General features: G+C 37.2%; 1 protein-coding gene and 1 pseudogene across 1 annotated transcript in view; one reads left to right on the plus strand and one right to left on the minus strand.

Moving 5' to 3' along the window:
* Window positions 1–19134, plus strand: part of LOC105620622 (facilitated trehalose transporter Tret1-like) — a 120833-nt gene that overhangs the window by 92809 nt on the left and 8890 nt on the right. The window lies entirely within an intron of this gene.
* Window positions 8072–8436, minus strand: LOC105620569 (annotated as a pseudogene).

The raw sequence follows: 19134 nt of genomic DNA on the forward strand, positions 1-19134 counted from the left end.
ATATATATATATATATATATATATAAAATTAAAATTACGTTAAAATTTTATAATAAAAAAGTTCTTTCAGAAAATAATAAATTATACGTTTTTTTTTTAGATATTTACACTATTTTAGTTTGAATGCAGAACTGGAGATCCACGCAATAGTCTGCGAAAAACTAAATGTGCCATTTAGGTTACCAAATGAAGACGACAAGTGATTCAGCTCCGGAAATTACATTAGAAAAGAACATATCCCGTTCATAGTCTACGCCGACTTGGAATGCATCCTGGAGAAGACGGAGAGGAATATCGAAATATCCAGCTATATGTACCAGCATTCGGGTATTTAGTTTAGCATATTATGTCCTGTTCGTATGACGATTCGTTGTGTATATATAAGTTTCGTCGCGGTAACGATTGCGTTGCGTGGTTCGCCGAACTTAAAAACTTAGCATATAAAATAAAGACTATCTTGTCCACTAATGTTCTCACGGCAGATTTTACGCGAGATGATATAATAAATTTTAACAACGCTACGCACTGCCACTGTGTGTGAAAAACGATTGCACCGGATGACACGCGAGTCATTGCCACTTGATTGGACGATACAGAGGTCTCGCGCATTCACAAATTGTAACTTGAATTACAGAGATTCATGCATTCCCATAGTTTTTTATAATTTATCGGAATACGACGCGCATTTTATTATCAAGGATATAGCTATCTTGTATAAAGGATGAGTAGATACTTCTTATAAAGAAAAATATATTCTTTCACAAAACATTGTCGATGACACAAATAATAAGAAAAAATGCATAAATTTATGTTTTATTGATTCTTATAAATTTCTCAGTTTGGAAAAATTGGCGTCGTATCTCGATAAAGCTAAATTGAAAATTACACGATCAGAATTTTTCAACCTTAGCGCGGAGGATTTCAGTTTTCTCATACGCAAAGGCATATTTCCATTCGAGTACATTGACTGTGTCGAAAAGTTAGAGGAAGTTACCGAGTTACTTAATCCGCGAATTATTTTATAGCTCGCTGACCATATCCGAGAACGATTATGCGCACGCCATCAACTATGGCAGCGGTTCTCCATTCGAATTCTCGATGAATATAATGATCTGTATTTAAAGACAGTTTTGTTGTTAGCCGATGTTTTCGAAAATTTCCATAACAGTTGCATCGGGAGTTACAGGCTCGACTCCGCGTATTATTATACACTACTGGATTTTATATGGAATGTGATATTAAAACATATACGTATAAAATTCGAATTTCTTATGGACATCGACATGGTCATGTTCATGAGATAAACGCGGTATATGTGGAGGTCTGAACTAATGTTCAAGCAGATATGCACGGGCTAACAATAAGTACATGCAATCGTGCGATCCATCGAAGCCATCGACGTACCTTATATACTTTGACGTTAACAACTTGTACGGTTAGGCAATGTATCAATCATTATCATACGCCGATTTTCGATGGATCGACGATGTAGAAAATTTTGATGTTACGATCATCGTGACAAATTCATCTACGAGTTACGTTCTCGAGGTAGATTTAGAGATGTTGAGGATATGCAACATCTTCACAACGCTCACACAGACCTACTATTCTGTTCGATGTGCGAGAAATTCACTCGATAAACAAGAGAAGAAGCTACATTGTACGATAAGAAGCGTTACATAATTCATTATCGTAATCTACAACAATGTACTCGTCACGATCTCAAAATCGTAAAAATTTATCGCGTATTGCAATTCGCAATCTCCGGCTTTGCGAATATATCGAATTTAATACGAATTTTAGAACTCTTGCAACAATGAGTTTGAAAAAAATTGATATAAATCAATGAATAATGCTGTATTTGATAAAACCATAGAAAACGTGCACAATTTCGTTGACATGCGATTTGTAACATTGGGACGGGAGATACGGTATGGAGGCAATGATCGCAAAACCAAACTTTCATAGTAGAAGCGTTTTTTCCAAGAATCTAGTCGCAATAGAAATGCGTAAACTTGAGGTAAAATTCGACAAACTGATATGGATATGTGTATCCTCGATATCTAAGATATGTTTGTACAAATTTTGCCACGAGTATATGGCATCGCGAAAATTGTAAAGTTATGTACACTAATAGTCTCATTTATTACATCGAGTACGACAATATTTACGATATTAACGTGATATCAACTGATTCGATACTAGCAACTGCTATACAGTCGACAATGCGTATTGTATTTTAGCTAATAAAAAAGTTCCGGATTTAATGAAAGATGAAAACAACGGCACGATCATAACCGAATTCGTCGGGCTTAGAGCAAAAATGTAAGCTTTGTCGATAGGAAGAAAGATATGAAGAAAGCAAAAGCAATCAAAATGATATAGATCGATAACATTTGATGATTACATGCGATATCTAAATAACGAAATCAAAATGAAATACAGATAATCATGCATAAGATCGAAATTGCATGAAGTATGTACGATATCAGAAACGAAAATTGCTCTAAGTCCATACGATGAGAAGCGATATATTGTGTCAGATTCTACAGACACACTGCTATGGGGACATTATAAAATATTACTGTATAACAAAAAAGAGAAATAAGTAAAATGAATCTCATTTTTTATTTTTACTTATGTATTTGTAATAAAAAACTTTTTTTTATGTTTATATTATGTATTTTTTTAATTAAAAAAATCTCAGTTACATGTTTGCATATTATAATAAATATATACTGATATATAATTCGTAGAAATACATTTATAACACATTGCCCTTGTGTATCCATGAATTGTGCGAATTATCCCAGCCATTTCACATAAACATCATTCCCTTTTTTACGCAATATTTTTTCAACTAGACACCATATATAGCGGGATTAGCGACGCGATATAATTCATACTCGTAGAATCTTCCAGCGATCGGTTTTCTGCGATAATCTTCCAAATACGGGATTAGTTTTTTCTGTACTTTGACGATTCTAAACATCTTCATGGTCCAATTAACTTTCTCTCGTCTTGAATTTGCTCATGTGTACCGTCATCCACTTTGAATCGCGGGAGTGTGATGATCTTTACGCCGTGTTTAGAAGTTTGTTGGGAGTCATATCGATTGGTCGCATACCGATAGTTATTAGATTATCCGTTTTATGACTGCGCCTATGAGCATTCGTTGCCAGTAATATATTTTTATATCCTAGTTTATCATTCTCTATGTAAATAGTGTCGTCAGGAATTCTTTTGAAAATTAATTCATACAATCCAATACCTTTGTATCGTACTTCATTCCATCTATGAAATCACTCATATCTAAATCGAACTGTTTATCACCGAGTCTGCTGTTTTCGTTGAGATATACGCCATAAACATGATCGATCTTCTTTTCTCTGTTGCCACCAAGAAGAATGTTTACATATTTTTGTCTCAGTGGCTCCAATTGATCATGCAACTCTTCACAAACTTGTTGTGTTTGTAAAGACTGTTTAACTAACGTTTCAAGTGATTCATTGGGCGTTTCATAAATATTTTCGATTAAGGGAGAATGTAAATGTTCGATAATTTGCGAGATGTGAATTAAATGAATCTAACCCGACAATTGATTGTGCGTTGCTTTTTAGACGATGATGTTAATTGAAGCTATGCTTTATCCATCCAAAAACCATCATCAGCATCATCTTCATTAGCTTCGTTATTTTTTGATTTTCATTTCTTAATAATTATGCTTTGCAATATTTTCTTTCTTAATCGGCTGAAATTCCTTGCCAACGGTATATTCGACAATCTATTTCAGATGTTCGACGATAGGTTGAAAGTGTCTCTCCAGCGCTATGTCTTCGTTTATTTTATCGATTTTCAAAGCGCAATACTTTTACGAATTGAATCACTGGCTTTCGCAATCTGCTTCGCTATCCTCTCATGATCCTTCAGCTCCTTCAACTCCATATTGAATTCGAGAGGGAACGTTGCATATCGATAACGACTAACCACGTTACAATATCGCATATTCATCATATATCATTAAATCCTTTTCTGTATCGTCCATTTGTGAGCTGCACTGTCTTTGTCTATCACTACAAATCCATACTTTTGCTACTAACAGCGACATAGTTTACAGAAATCCTCGTAAGACATGTTTGTATTTACATGGTCATTGTATACATATTTCAGAATGGTATCATCCTATTTGAACAGGATCAATAAATTTGTATTATCACGTATAAAATGCTTTGGTATCTTTTCATACGTCTGACAGAGATAGACAGAGTCGACGTCCGCGTGTCGACCCATCGCAAAGTATTCTCTAATCGCGTCTTGCTTATGTGCTCTCGCATGTCACGTCGTCAAAGATAAAAATAGAATTTGGAACCTCGTTCGGTAAAATGACATTATTGAAGAATGTATATAATAAAGTAATAATTTCTTCAATCGGGGCTAATAAATTCTTCAAGTATCGATATTTTGGCTATTACAACTTATCAGCACGTTTATTTTGTCGCAGTTTGATGGACCGTAGATAATACCACGTATAGAAATCGGCAACATGTTTCTATGCTTGCACATTTCTTTTTCAGTCTGTATTTTGTTGTCAACATTAATTACTTCGATTGTTTGCGATTAGCACGAAACTCATATCTTCATCCCCTCCACGATACTGATATAAATTGAAAAAAATTGCACTGAGAGCGAACCTATTTATAAAAGCACGTAGAGCGAAATTGCTCAGTTGAAAATGTTTCTTATTGTGTCGGACAACTGATACATAGTTTAACCGTCAAAAAGTTAAAATATATACTGAAAATTATTTTGTTACAAAAGTTTAAAAATTACACACAGATCAACTGTGGAACAGATTATCTGAGCTAGTATAAAAGCTGATTCAGAAGTTCAGTCAACGTCGGTGCTAAAAACATTATAATTTGCCTTGTTATCGACCGTATATCGATGGCACCATTTATAAAAATGCTGCAAAAAATTGCTGCAAATGTCAATTACAACAAAAGACTGCAGCTTTTTAAATCACGCAATAAACGCACTTCCATTCGAATTACATATCCCCGGATATCAATTTTGCGCCGCCACTGCCGCCATCGTCGCGATCGCCGCCGCCGCCGTCGTCGCCGCAGCCTTCTGTAAGATGAAAAAATAATAATATAAAAAAAAATATATAACAATATATAAAAATATTGTATAACGTAAAATTAAAATATATATTACGAAATATATAAAATATATAAATAATAAAATATATAAAATATATAAGTATTCCTTTAAATTTTATCCATAAAATTTTATCAAACTTACAATTCCAATCTTCTGGCTGCGGATCAGGCTCGTATAGCCGAAGAGTTCTGCCAGGAAGAAATCACCTTCTTCTCATATATCATACTCTCCTCCCGGTCCCATCGTCTTTCTGCGTGTTTAAATTCACGCGTGTGTAGAAACCGCAGACATATCTGTCCGCAAAAGCTCTGATCGTACGTCTGACAGGACGTGCGATTGTACTCTATCGTAGCACTGTTTCCAAAATATTGCATCAGCTTGCACTTGAGCTGTCGAAGATTATCGAAACTGTCAAAGTACACAACGCGGTTGTTCCTCTTTGCGTACGTTATTCAGTGAGTATCAGGCCCGTCGCATCGTCCAGATTCACAATAGCGCTTTCGTTTCGGCGCGCGCCACTCATAAGTAATATGTTACGTTAAAGTACCTCTTAAGTACCTCTTAAGTATGATACGTCTCGCGAGCTCATTCAATTACACATTGCGCCAGACGACATTTTTATCTTCTCTTTGGTGTTTTTTTTCTTTGCAGCTACGCTCTGTTCGCGTTTGTACGGCCTAAGATACAGTCTGCGTCCATATTTGAATAGAGCGAGATGGAGTCCGCGGCCTTGTTCCCGCGATTGTGATGTTGCAGTTTTTCGAGCTGACTTCGCGAAGCTTTGCTGTCGTTTACCGCTTCCGCCACGCTGGTCGCTCTGCCAATGAAATAGCGCGCCCAACATTGGCGGAAATGGTAACGTACCGTCTTGTTTGTTGTCGCCGGAAATATCCGCTTTTTTATCACCTTTTTCTTCGTCGTCTTGTTCTTTGATTTTGATGCCCATCTTGATCTTGGCTTTTATTGGCTGCCCAGATGGCAATAGCGACATCTCTCTCGCTCAAAATCGAATCGCTTGCGGTAACACGATGTATTTTCGCTCCTTTTTGGCTAGCCTTATCTGCGTGTCTATCCGTGAAATTATTATTATGCGAATATGCAATGTCGTTCTCGGCATGCCGCGTTCAGCGAATTTATGTCCGCGTCACTTCTGGTCTAATTATTTCGTAAGCCGAATGCCCGGGCCAGAAAACTGGTAACCCGGAATATGTAACTCGAAAGGAAATGCGTTTATCGATTCAACAGACTACCCGACGCTAATATTCGCTACAGTCCTTTATCTTAGGTGCGGAACCGTCAATGTGCGTCCGCTGATTGTAGTGTTCGCCGCAGCGATGATAGGTTCGAACCTCCGAACCTCTTCCTTCACTTGAAAAGCTTATCCCAGATGTGTTCGATGTAGTCATCGTACACGCGTAAAAGTACGTCTCTATCTTCGGTATATATTGCAACTGCTCAACGCTCAAGTCTCGAATATCAGAAAGATGACACAGCGCGAGATACATTTTGCTACTGCGCGACTCGTAGATTCGCGCGCCTTTAAATAGTCGTTCGAGATCGCACAACCCATAATATGAACATGAAATTTGCTGCAATCGCTGACGATATGCTTACGAACTGCGGTGCAAAATCGCGAATGATGAGAGGCAGCGCGAAGAAGCGCAAGCACGAAATGCTGCCGATTATACGTGCGATCATTTGCGACCCATCGAATTGAGGTAAAACCAACGTTCTCATAAGCTTATTTGATAGCCTGAACAGCGTACGTTTCGAGAACGTGTACGTCTATTCGAAATCATTGCAACAGCCAAAATATTGATATCTCGGAAATTTGTTTATATCTATCGATGAAATTGATTACTTTACGTTCTCCAACAAGCGACAATCATTGAGCGTGGCGCATTCAAATCATATTTTTATTTTTGATGTGGCATGCGACAAGTAGGATGCGATGAGACAATACTTTTCGATAGGTCGTCGCGAACGTCGACTGCTTCTATCTCTGTAAGATGTACGTGAGGATGTACCTAAACATCTGATACACATACGACAACGCGATTTTTGATCCTGTTCAAACAGGACGGTACTAACTTGAAACAACGATCATGTAAATACCGACATTTCGTGACGAATTTTGTGCCGCGATTTGGTAACAAAAATATCGATTCGTAACAATAGACAAAAATAGTGCGCTCACAAATGGACGAAACAGAAAAGGATTTAACGAATTCGCGATAGTGTAACGTAACCAATCATTGCTGATACTTAGCCAGAGACGAACATGGCAGATGTGCGCGAGCGTGAAAAAATTGCGAGGGAGATCGAGAAAATGAGCGAGTCGATCCGCAAGAAATATTGCGTTCTGAAGACCGGTAGAATCGAGGAGGGAATCGCGTTGAACAGACATTTTAAATCTCTTATCGAGTCTCGGCGTGCACACGATAAAGAAAATCGCGCGACGAAGATGCAATGTTTGTCCCTAAACGTGAGAGAAAGGAGGAAGAGGAATAAGAGGAAGAAGAAGAAGCGAACGAGACGTTCCGACTCTCGGTTTGTTGAACTTCACTTCGAGTTTGTGCAATTTGACGGCGATAAAATTTTTCACAAAGATGCTACAGCTGTAGAAATTTGATTTTGTGATCATTGTCTCCATTCCGTTCCATTTTGTTAATAATTTTGCGTTGACATGTTTGCGCACATTCTCCATACCGAATATCTCATTGTTCATTAATTTGTATAAATTTTTCTCGAAATCATTTTTAGCGCAAGTTCTAAACTGTGTATTAAGGTCAATATACTGGCTCGCGAAGCCAGGTGGATTGAGCAAATTGTAGTACTCGATGAATCTTTATTATACGAAGACCGTGATGTGAGACATTGCGATGGATGACGTAAATGCTATTTATTACTACGTCGCTAGAAGTTTAGTCTCGCGCTTGTCGGGAGGCTTATCACGCGTCGGACAGAAAGGATCAGTATGTTGATCGTGTAGATGCTGCGGATATTCGAGATTGACTTCGAGAATGTAACCGGTGGCGAATCTGGAGCGATCGCTCTCACGTCAAAGTTCACAGCGTTTGCAACCCATCGAAATTCGGCGTTTGGCAATGGTTGACACATCACCCATATAAATTATTAACGTCGTCATCAAGTACGATGATGGTTCTAACGGATCATACGAACGCATGTACTTGTTATTAGCCTGAGCATATCTGCCTGAATATTGACTGGGGGGAGGCCGCCGCGTATATCGCACTCGATGAACATGATCATATCGATGTTGATGTAACTCAAACTTTACGCGCGTATATTTTAACATCATATCCCATATGAAAGACAAGGTGTAATAATGCGCGAGATCGAGACCATAACTCGTGACACAATTTCCGCGAAAATTTTCGAAAATGTGGGCCAATAACAAGACGTTGAGTACAGATCACTGTACTCGCCGAGCGTTCGTTTTGGATGGAGAATCCGCGGTGTGAGCATAATTGCTCTCTGTATCACCTGTTAACGAACTGTAAAATGATTCGCGCTGTGGTAAGCGCGTGTCTTGCAATTTTTCGACGCAGTCAACGTTCGTACGGAAAGACACCTTTACGAGTCAATTCAAATTCTTCATCCGATAGTGTTGAAAATTTGGAACGTATTTTTAATTTGTCTCTACTTAGAAACGACACCAATTTATCGAAGCTTGTATTGAGAAATTTAAATGAATCAATGGACCGTAATTTTATGCATTTTCGCGAGTCTGTTCTCTCGGCGATATCTTTAACATGTTTAGTGAAACGAAATATATTTTTCTTTAGTTATCGATAACACATCTACATGTCCGTCGCGATATCAATTTCTTTAATTATAAAGTGCGCGTCATAACTCGATGAATTGTGAAAAACGATCGGAACATATGATGAATTTTTATAATTTAAGTTACAATTCAATGTGCTGGACTACAGTATCTACCAGTGAGATGACAACGATCGTGAACCCGCATGTCGTTCGACGCAATGTGACACCACGTCGCGCTACGATACGCCTCCCATTGCTTTCGATAACGTTTCCATAGGCACGTTGGCGGACACAATATTTTTTACACGATGCGCCAAGTCTTGGAGTTGTCGCGCGAGCCATGCTATATTGTCTTCTTCGAGACGGAATATAACGATATAAACCGATATAATGATAATGTGTTGTCACGAACATCATACGTAGTATCCCGTATATTAAATATCACATACTGTTGATACGTATACGACAACGTATCTTCCATAGAACGCACTCCAAGTTAGCGCAGGCGATGAATGGGCCGTGCTCCTTATTGCAGTGGTTCCCAAATTTGAACTATTTGTCGTTCACGCTCGACAGTCAGATAGCGCAGTCATTCATTTTCTCTCCATTGCGTGCGACTGCAATTTTTCGTTCGTACTGAAGTAGTGTAATCTGAAAAAAAAACAAAAAATTATAATTATTACCATTATTTTATTAGTAAGACGGAAAATTATAATTTTTTCATGTGTTATCGATCGCAGAAAAATTTTTTGTTCTTATTCCTAGTAATTTGCAATCTCACGAAACGATAGATTTTTTATCCACGTAAAATGTCCGACACATCCATCATCACGTGAATCTTGCATGTATAGCACGTTGACACTTCTCCTTCTTGCCACTAATGAGCTAAAGAAAGGACTTGTTTATTCTTGATATTATACACGTTAATCGACAAGTCATTCAAATGTTCAAATCTGGAAATGTCTTATAAAGTCATTGGAAATTCAATGTTCGTGAGATTCAACACTGTCATATAACGTGACATCACTCAAAGAGTTCCGTGACAGCGGGTGAGCATTGTCGCAAATCCTCAACTTGGTAATGAATGTGAATAAGAACAATCCAATGCGCGCAGGATACGATTCCCGATCCGTATTTTTTTCAGCCGGGTACAGAGCGGCTACCAGCGACCTCGCGAAGCATGCATTATCCATCGAACGTACTGATCATCGCTCGTTTCATTATTATTTCTCGTGATACCACTTTGATATGACATCCTGCGCGCTTGGATTGTACTTATTCACACAAGTTGAGAATTTGCGACAATGCTTACCCGCTGTCACGGAACTCTTCGAGTGATGTCAACGTGGACTCAATGACATGCTGCTTGTACCACTTGCGCAAATCGACGTATCAGTATATCTCAATGTTCTTAGTGTTTATTCTCTTAATATCACGTTTATTGTTCGTCGCAAATTTGTTGAACGCGATGTTCACTTTTATCGTGTCTTTCTATAGCGTCTTGCACACGCTCGAGCATTATTTCTCTCCAAAAACCGCCGCGACTCAATGTAATCCACATTGACCATGGCGCCCGTCAATATACGACTTTCAAACGCAACATCGATCTCTCGCCATCGCAGACGAGAGATCTTTCGTCGCGACTCGCGTGCTCGCCATTCTCGCCACTACGGATTGTTTGTGTTCAACGGCGAGACACAGACGCTTTGCACGACAAAGTTCTTCGAACCGCTCGATGCCGCTTGTTGTATCGTTGCAGCCATGCTACCAACTCCATCAGAGTAGCCTAGCCACACTGCTCCAGCAATTGGCGTTCCACTCGCTCATGATTTTCCATCTTTTTTTTTATAGTCTTTAGATCATGTCACATTCTTCCACGGAGCACTTGTACGTGACTCGTTCGCACACATTGCAGCACCGCGACATACCTAGAACATAACATTCTAACACTTTTTCATTATGTTTGTTTGCGAAAGTGCACTGTTCATACTCAAAGCATTGATCATCTATTGTTTTAGCACAAGATTTTTATCGCCATCACGAAACTCCATGCATATATTGTCAATAATCAGCAGTTTTCAGTGCACTTTTCAGTATCCGTGGGAATGCGTATGCACCAACTTTGGCTCTTATTTACAATTTTCTTCGGCCAATAATAATCATTCTTTATTACATTGACATTTCTATTTCACCAATATCTCTTTTCATATTCATCATTTTCGTAACATTTGTCTCGTAACCGTGGGTACTTTTTGTCGCGCGAGACCACTCAGAAACGGGCTCTCTGATAACTATTTCATATTTCTCACTAAGTATTTCTAATTCTCTAGAAATTGCATCAGCGATATTCGTACATCTATGTTTCTTTTTTGCGGACTATCGAGAACATTTATGCGAGAACATACAGCACATCATCTACATTACAATCTTCTACATATTTTTCAGTAGCATCTCGCTCACAATACTGTTCACAATAGTTCTTTCAAGTGCACTTATTGCACGAAAATATACATAGTGTATACATTGGCACTCTGCAATTCATGCAAAACCGACCGCTTAGCGCATCAATATATCGTGCTTCCTTACAAGATACATTCCCACAACATCAGTGTCACTCAAATGGATCATGCATGTTGCACATACAGTTAAAACACCACCCGTTGTATAGTAGCACTGGATCATGCAATGTTTAGTACGGTCGTTCAATGTACAGATTTCTGGAGTCGGCACAAATTTCTCTGCGTGTTCGTGCTCACTCAAATCGCTTGTCAGATAACCTCTTTGTCGGAATCTTGGTCCATTATTTCTTCAAAATCTACTTTCATTTCTTCGAACACTTCGAACACTTCATTTTTAATATTCGCGAACTTTCTGAATCCACGTTTCTAATACACTCGTCTACGTTAGCTATATTCTCAACGTTCGCACGATGGTTATTAACCATATTTTTTCCATTATTCTTACTGTGACTGATTCGTTCGTCTTCCAGGACACCAACTGGAACTGAGCGCTTATAACCCATTATATATATATATATATCATTTGTGACTTCTTTGTCCCTTTGTCTATTAGGCCACACTTTCTTTCTAAAAGTAGACAAGGCAACATCGCGAGCGATTCTAATTTATATTTTTCACATCTTATTGGTATGTTTATATAAACAGCACTAAAGCTTCTCTTAACGCGTCGCGACTTTCCATCGATTTCTTCCCAGAAAAAATCGTTATTGACACTTCTTCGAAGGATTTTGAGGGCTGTGGGAACGCAGTGTGATTTCATACTTTTCACTGGAGTTCTACTTTCACTTTACTGTAGAAGAGTTATGTTTAGTTTAGCAGCCGAAACATCAGCGCTTCTCTTAATGCGTCACTACATGTCATCTATCCGACAGTGTACATAAACAGTGTATATATAATAGCTTTTTTCATTCAATCGTAAACTTCGATAAACTACGAGCGATAAGACATGAATAAAAAAATATACATCGAAAATCGAATGCAAGAGGTCCCTTGTCAGATCCGCCAAGTCCATCGAGGGAAAAAGCGAGATATTGGGAATGTTCTAATGAAAAAATATCAAAATCGCCAATGTATTCCTCATCATCAACATTATCAATGCCATCCAAAATGAAGCTATAAAGTATCGCATTTAGAATGACTAATGCTAATGCATTTTATTCTTTGTTGAAAAAGCGAATAGTGGTCAAAAAATTTTTTTGTTCTCTTTTTCCAGAAAGCTTTTTGCATCGCTGCTAGCTCAAGTCATCGACCACATTCGAACGTTGCCGAAAAAAAAAATGTAATAAAAAATGAGAAATAATCAGTGTAATAATGTGAATAAAAAAATTTTCGTTCACATCATTATATATGTACCTTTTTACTCCTTTGCCTCGACGCACTAAAAAACATTGAAAAAATTGCGTTATAAAAAGAAAAGGAACTTTTATTCTATTGATTCACTTCTTCCCTTTTTTCTTCGATATTACGTTGCGCGCTTCGACATAATCGCGCTCTATCTCTCTCTAACATGTGAGCTTGTTACCTCTTGTTACCTACACATTTTTGGGAAGAATTTTAGGGCGACGAAGGATGGTGAGCGGCGGGCGACGGTAGGTAGCAGGGGAGAGTGACGAAAAAAATAAGGAACGCATAGAATCTCATCATGTTTACGTAATCAATCGTCCTATGTTTATGTAAACAGTGATGCGGATCTGGGACCATTCCGCACTTTCTCCCTCCATCCGCGCGTCTACGTACTCGCACCTTCTCCCCCGTGCCCATGAGTACTCTCCGCACCCCGCACCTCTCTCAGAGGACTTGAGTTAAAATTCCCCTATTATAACTATTATTTTTATGCGTATTATCTTATCAATGGGGGGGAAGTATAACGAAACGAAAGCAAATCGAAAATTTGGATGCCGAGGGACCTGGATGGACCCTACTTATTGGATGGCGTACGCGAAGCAAGGAAAACGTGCTGTTTACTTAAACAGTTTCGGTAATCTTCGACCATCAAAGGAATTGGTGTGATATTTGAACGTAACGCAAATCAAGTATAATGTATAATGTTATCAATGTTACGATTAAAGTAATAAAGTAAATTGTGGACAACTGTCTGCAGTTTTTACAGACGGTTGACGATTAATTTAAGAATTGAAATTGCACTTTTTCAACTCAATATTCATTCAGACATGTCACTGACATTTACGCTTACTGTAAGAGTAGCGTTCTCGTGACCTGCTACTTTCCATCCGTAAATTTGAGCGATGACGATTACGAGCTCGGTCTGATAGACTTTGAAACTTACCATATGTAAATTGATAATAAATTTTACTTTGATGAAGACGACAAGATAATTGTCATTCCGGAAGAATTATATGAAATACGTGACATAAACAAGTGCAAGCCTAAGACGTGCAATTTTACAATCTCGTGCCAACAATATTGCGAGAGAAAAAACGATTCGCAAAGAGGATGAAGAATATCCATTGATTATTCGCGCTAATAATAATAAAGAGCTAATATAATGAAGAGCAAGATCAAATGCGCTTATCGAGTAAATTTCACCAAACTTCAAAACATGAATTGGATCGCTGTTAGGATTTTCGAATCGAATATTGGAACCACGACAGTGACATAAATCAGATGAACGGATAAATCGAATAAATATCATCAGCGTAAAATCATTCGTTTTGAATGCAACGTTACTGTGAGTATATACAGTAACGGCAAATGTGTGCACGCGATACATGAGTTTTTGCGTGTCGCCAGAAGATACGAAAGACTTACGCAGATCATTTATTTTCTAATCATCGTACAGACCATTACGGATCTGACGCCTTCGCATTGTGGATCAAGATGACCGATTGCTCGATTTTCACGGAGAGGAGATCACCATTAGATTGCATATCAGAGGCGACATCGATAAAGTGATACGACAATGATAACATGAGATGCTTGTTCTGAAAGTAAAAAAGACATATTTTTGGTTAGAGAAGCAACAGTGATGACATGTCAAAAACATTTGATTATTCAGTAGAAAAAACTTACTGCGTCAAACGTTAAATTTTTGCAATCATTAGCCTTGTCGTACGAAATATCTGAGATGACTGATATCTTGAATATTGGAGACGAATCGATCTTTGATGATCGCATCGTCAAATTTGAATTTCACACGTACAATCAGTACGTCAACACGTCATTTGGACATAGCGACGAGATAAGGATACCCATATATAACAGCAAGATTTATACACATTACCATGTGAAAGCATTTTCTACGTCAAAAATAGATTGACTTCAAAGAAAGAAAATGTACAAAACCGATCAAAGCTTAAGTGTAATTGCATAGCATTCATATTCGATGAAATTCGATATGAACTCAACGGTGGAGATTGACTATTGCAGAAACGTTGGAATGACTAGTTTTATGAAGATTATGCGACGTTTTCTAATAAAATTGCATATAATTTACATAATGCGGGATTTATCGATTCTAGTGATACCGTGAAAAATCTAATGACAGACGATGGATACTTTAATTTTTGTGTGCCGCTCAATATTATTATTGTATATTGGGCTTTTGCGAAGATTACAAACGTGTGATAATTAACGCTCGTCATGAATTGATTTTGATACGAACGCGCAATGATAATAATTATATAGTGGGAAATCCAGCGACAGATCCTTGAATTGTTCAAAATACAGTGACAAATGCCTTACGTTGAAATTAATAAATTATCCAGGCTACGAGCCTTGGAAAGTGAATATTTAAGTATGAGTTTCCGTTTTTGAGAACTGTACGAGTATCCTCTATTGCCGAATACTACATGGGCTGAAAAGTCCCGGGATTTTTCAATGGCGCCACTAGAAAATGAACATGATTCATTTCGAGAGATTCATCTGTTGAGAGATTCATTAGTTTATGTATGAAGTTTCATGACATTTCGTTTACAAGTTACAGTAGTCGTTTAAGTGGCGCTACTTTCGCTTTCGTAAAAAAAATGGAAAAACAGGAATATCGCATCTTGATCAAACATTGTTTTTTGATGAGAAAAACTTCTGAACAATCATTGAAATGATTGCAGAAATGTTATCCCACATCTGCTCCGTCGAGAACAACAGTTTATCGGTGATTTAGTGAATTTAAAATGGATCAAACACCAAAGACGCATCTCGCTCTGAAAAGCCAAAAGATGTTACGAATGCGGAAATCGTAAAGCAAGTGCATCGAATCGTTTTGAGTGATCGTAAAGTGATGTTGCGCGAGTTAGCTGAGGCCATGGGCATCTCAAAAGAACGGGCGGGATACATTTTACACGATGTTTTGGAGATGAAAAAGCTATCGGTGCGATGGGTGCCGCATTTTGCTGTCGACTAAAAACAGCAGCGCGTTGATGATGGACAAATTGGACCAATTATGATTCGAATTGGTTGCTCACTGACTGTATTCTCCAGACTTGGCCCTCAGCGACTATTATCTGTTCCCAAACCTCAAGCGGTGGCTTCAGGGAAAGAGATTCATCGAATGAGGAAGTCATCGCGGAAACCGAAGCGTATTTCGAAGGCTTGGACGTTTCGTACTACAGAAAGAGCATCGAAATGTTGGAAAATCGCTATACTAAGTGTATCGCCCTCGAAGGCAACTATGTTGAAGAATAAATATAACTTTGCCCAAAAAACGCTTGTTTTCATTAAAAATCCCGGGACTTTTTAGCCCATGTACAATGAAACATTCCTAGGCTATCAAGACTGCGACTCAGCTGGAAAAACTACGTTATTTTTGGTCTATAGACTGATAAAAAAAAATATCATGACAGCACGTAAACTTACTTCGACACCTGTAAATTAACCAATGTGAAACTTTATCTAAACTCTGTATTTTATCTGTACGATGATCTGAATCTAGACTTTGACAAACATAGAACCGTTGTTTTATATATGTATTTATGTTTCCATACGTCTTACTATCAAATCCCTCGTGAAAGAAATAAACTATCATTCCAATTAAACTCTTTTTTGAGAGGTTTTACTCCAATAATCTTGACTGCTTGCGACAAAATGAGTCCGTTAAGAGTGACATTGTGGATGTACGATTAGAATTTGAATTCAAAGAGAATGCATCCACGAATACAATCGGCTATTGCCTTATCATACACGATCGCGTGATCGAATACAGCTCAATGTCCAACGTAGTACAAGATTACGTAAATTATCATTTACGCGAAAGAGTACTCTCCCCTCTCATTTCGATATAAGGAATAAAAATCAAGATTTTTTCCTGATTGAGCACAGTCTCAAAAAGTTCGCTGTGACCAATGGTTTTTTTATTTATGGATCTGCATGGATTTGTCATTATTTGTTGTGAAGGAAGAAGCAGTGCTGAGAAAAGGAGCCATTCTTTCTCATTACATTTTTACATGCCATAGAACATCTTGACAAGATCCATAAAGTCTTGTGCTTCCTGATTGAGCTTATCACCATGGATTGCAATGGGAAGACAGAATGGTCCCATACAATATGGCGAAACGTCTGATTATAATAATCGGTGTGAAAGAGAGTGACGACAATAAGGTTCTCATATACGTTAAAGGACATCAAAAACCTGAATAGTTGACTAATATACTCTATAGTGACGACATGATCATTGGACGTTGATTACGAAGATATAGAATCTTTGAATAATAATCTAGATATTATTGAAAAATAATCTAGATATTACTAATACTATGCGATGTGGAAAAATGCTAAAAATTATGTGTTACAAAAGGTATTTAAAATAACTGGTGGGGTCACGTCAAAAAAAATTGTATCAATTTGAAAAAAATAAGGAGATTTTTTTTTTAAATATGTTTTAATTTCTTTTCTCTTTTCCAGTAATTAAGGCTCAATTAATAATATAATAGCTATTCGATAGTACGATAAGTATTCAAGTTAGCGAATAAGAAAGCGCGTGTCACGCTTCGCCATTTGTCTTATACTATTAAAAATTAGTTTTTTTACCTTTTTTGAGATATATAATTTTAACATGGATTTATTTTTTTCTGTAAATGATATCTTGCAAAAATGTTTACATTTTTCGTTGTGTCTTTTGGATGTGGTACTTTTTTCATATACTTTTGACTAAGAGGCAATGCTAAGAATTCTTTTCGAAAAATATCAGATATCCAGAGCAAACTATTTCAACTAAAAAATCTTTCGAATATGGATAAGCAAATGTTGAGTCAATGCAATAAAACATGTCTTCCAATGCACTTAAGTCACGTAAGTCACGTATAATTTTTTTGCTATATCTACATTTTCTCGTGCAACCCTTAGTCAGTATGTCAATATGTCAGCAGTATTCTATCGCTGCAGCACTAGCTTCAAAAAATTACTGTGTAATTATATTGTGAAAAACTTGCAAGAAACATTGAAAATTATATATGAATACCCGGTTCAAGGAGTGAATCTTAGATATATATGTGTGATTTTTTTTTCAGTGATTGATTGATTTTTTTCTTTTAGTGTAATTTTTTTAATGATTCTTTTTTAATTTTATATGCTAATGGTTGACAATGAGCTTGTCAACCTGGCTACACCTAAAAAATTAATTAGGGAAACAAATAGTGCCTCTGGTGAGTAAAACTGCACTTTTATGTATATTTTTTTATATAAATGTAATTTTTTTAATTAATGATATATATTTATTTTTTTATTAGGAGTTCAGCGGGATATAAAGATACAAGGATTTATTAATATAGATCATCGGCGAAGTGTTAGCAAGACTTTTTAATAGGTACTCGACGAGTTCTGAGAGGAGTATCCAAAAGATAATTTAAATTGGATTCCTTTCGATATATTTAACCTCCATTTATTTATTTGGATTTCGTCCATGAAGTCGACAAGGAAATGTAGGATGGTGATCTCATTTTATTGTATTTAAAATATTGTATTTAAAATATTATATTTAAATATTAATATAATACTTTTTTATCGGACAGAAAAAACGAAGAACAGTGACGACTGCATCAGTTCTTTTTTACGAACACTACTTTTTTAAGAATGTGTTACTAATAAACGTGATGCTGTAAATATATTGCACAATATTTGTGATAAAAGTTCCCTTATAGAATATGAATTGCATACGCTTTAGATCAAATTGTATTCCATACGTTATACAAAAAAAAATGTGAATATTAAAAAATAAATATTAATAAATATTACTCTATGTTTAAAATTATTTATTCCTTTGTCCCTACCTTTTCACCATTCCTTCATCATATTCTGAATATTAATTGATAAGGCGCTCATTACAACTAAAAAATTATTACATTTATTATTACATTTAAAAATCATTAAATGAATACCCACCTTAATAAAATCGAGAAGAAAAGACAATGAAGGGAAGAATATAATGGGGGAAGAAGAGAGAGCGCGAATAATATGATAGATATGGGATTGCAACGAGAGAGCATGAGGAAAACGGTAGATAAGTATAGGACTGCAACGGAAGAAAGAGAGCGCGCGAATGTGGTAGGTATGGGATTGTAACAGGAAGAAGAGAGAGAGAGAGAGAGAGAGAGGAGGGGAGGGGGAGGAGAGAGAGAGGAGGAGGGAGGGAGGAGGAGGGAGGAGAGAGAGAGGGAGGGGGAGGGAGAGAGAGAAGAGAGAGAGAGAGAGAGAGAGAGAGAGAGAGAGAGAG

This window comes from Atta cephalotes, assembly GCF_000143395.1.
Source record: "Atta cephalotes unplaced genomic scaffold scaffold00027, whole genome shotgun sequence".
Lineage (NCBI taxonomy): Eukaryota > Metazoa > Arthropoda > Insecta > Hymenoptera > Formicidae > Atta > Atta cephalotes.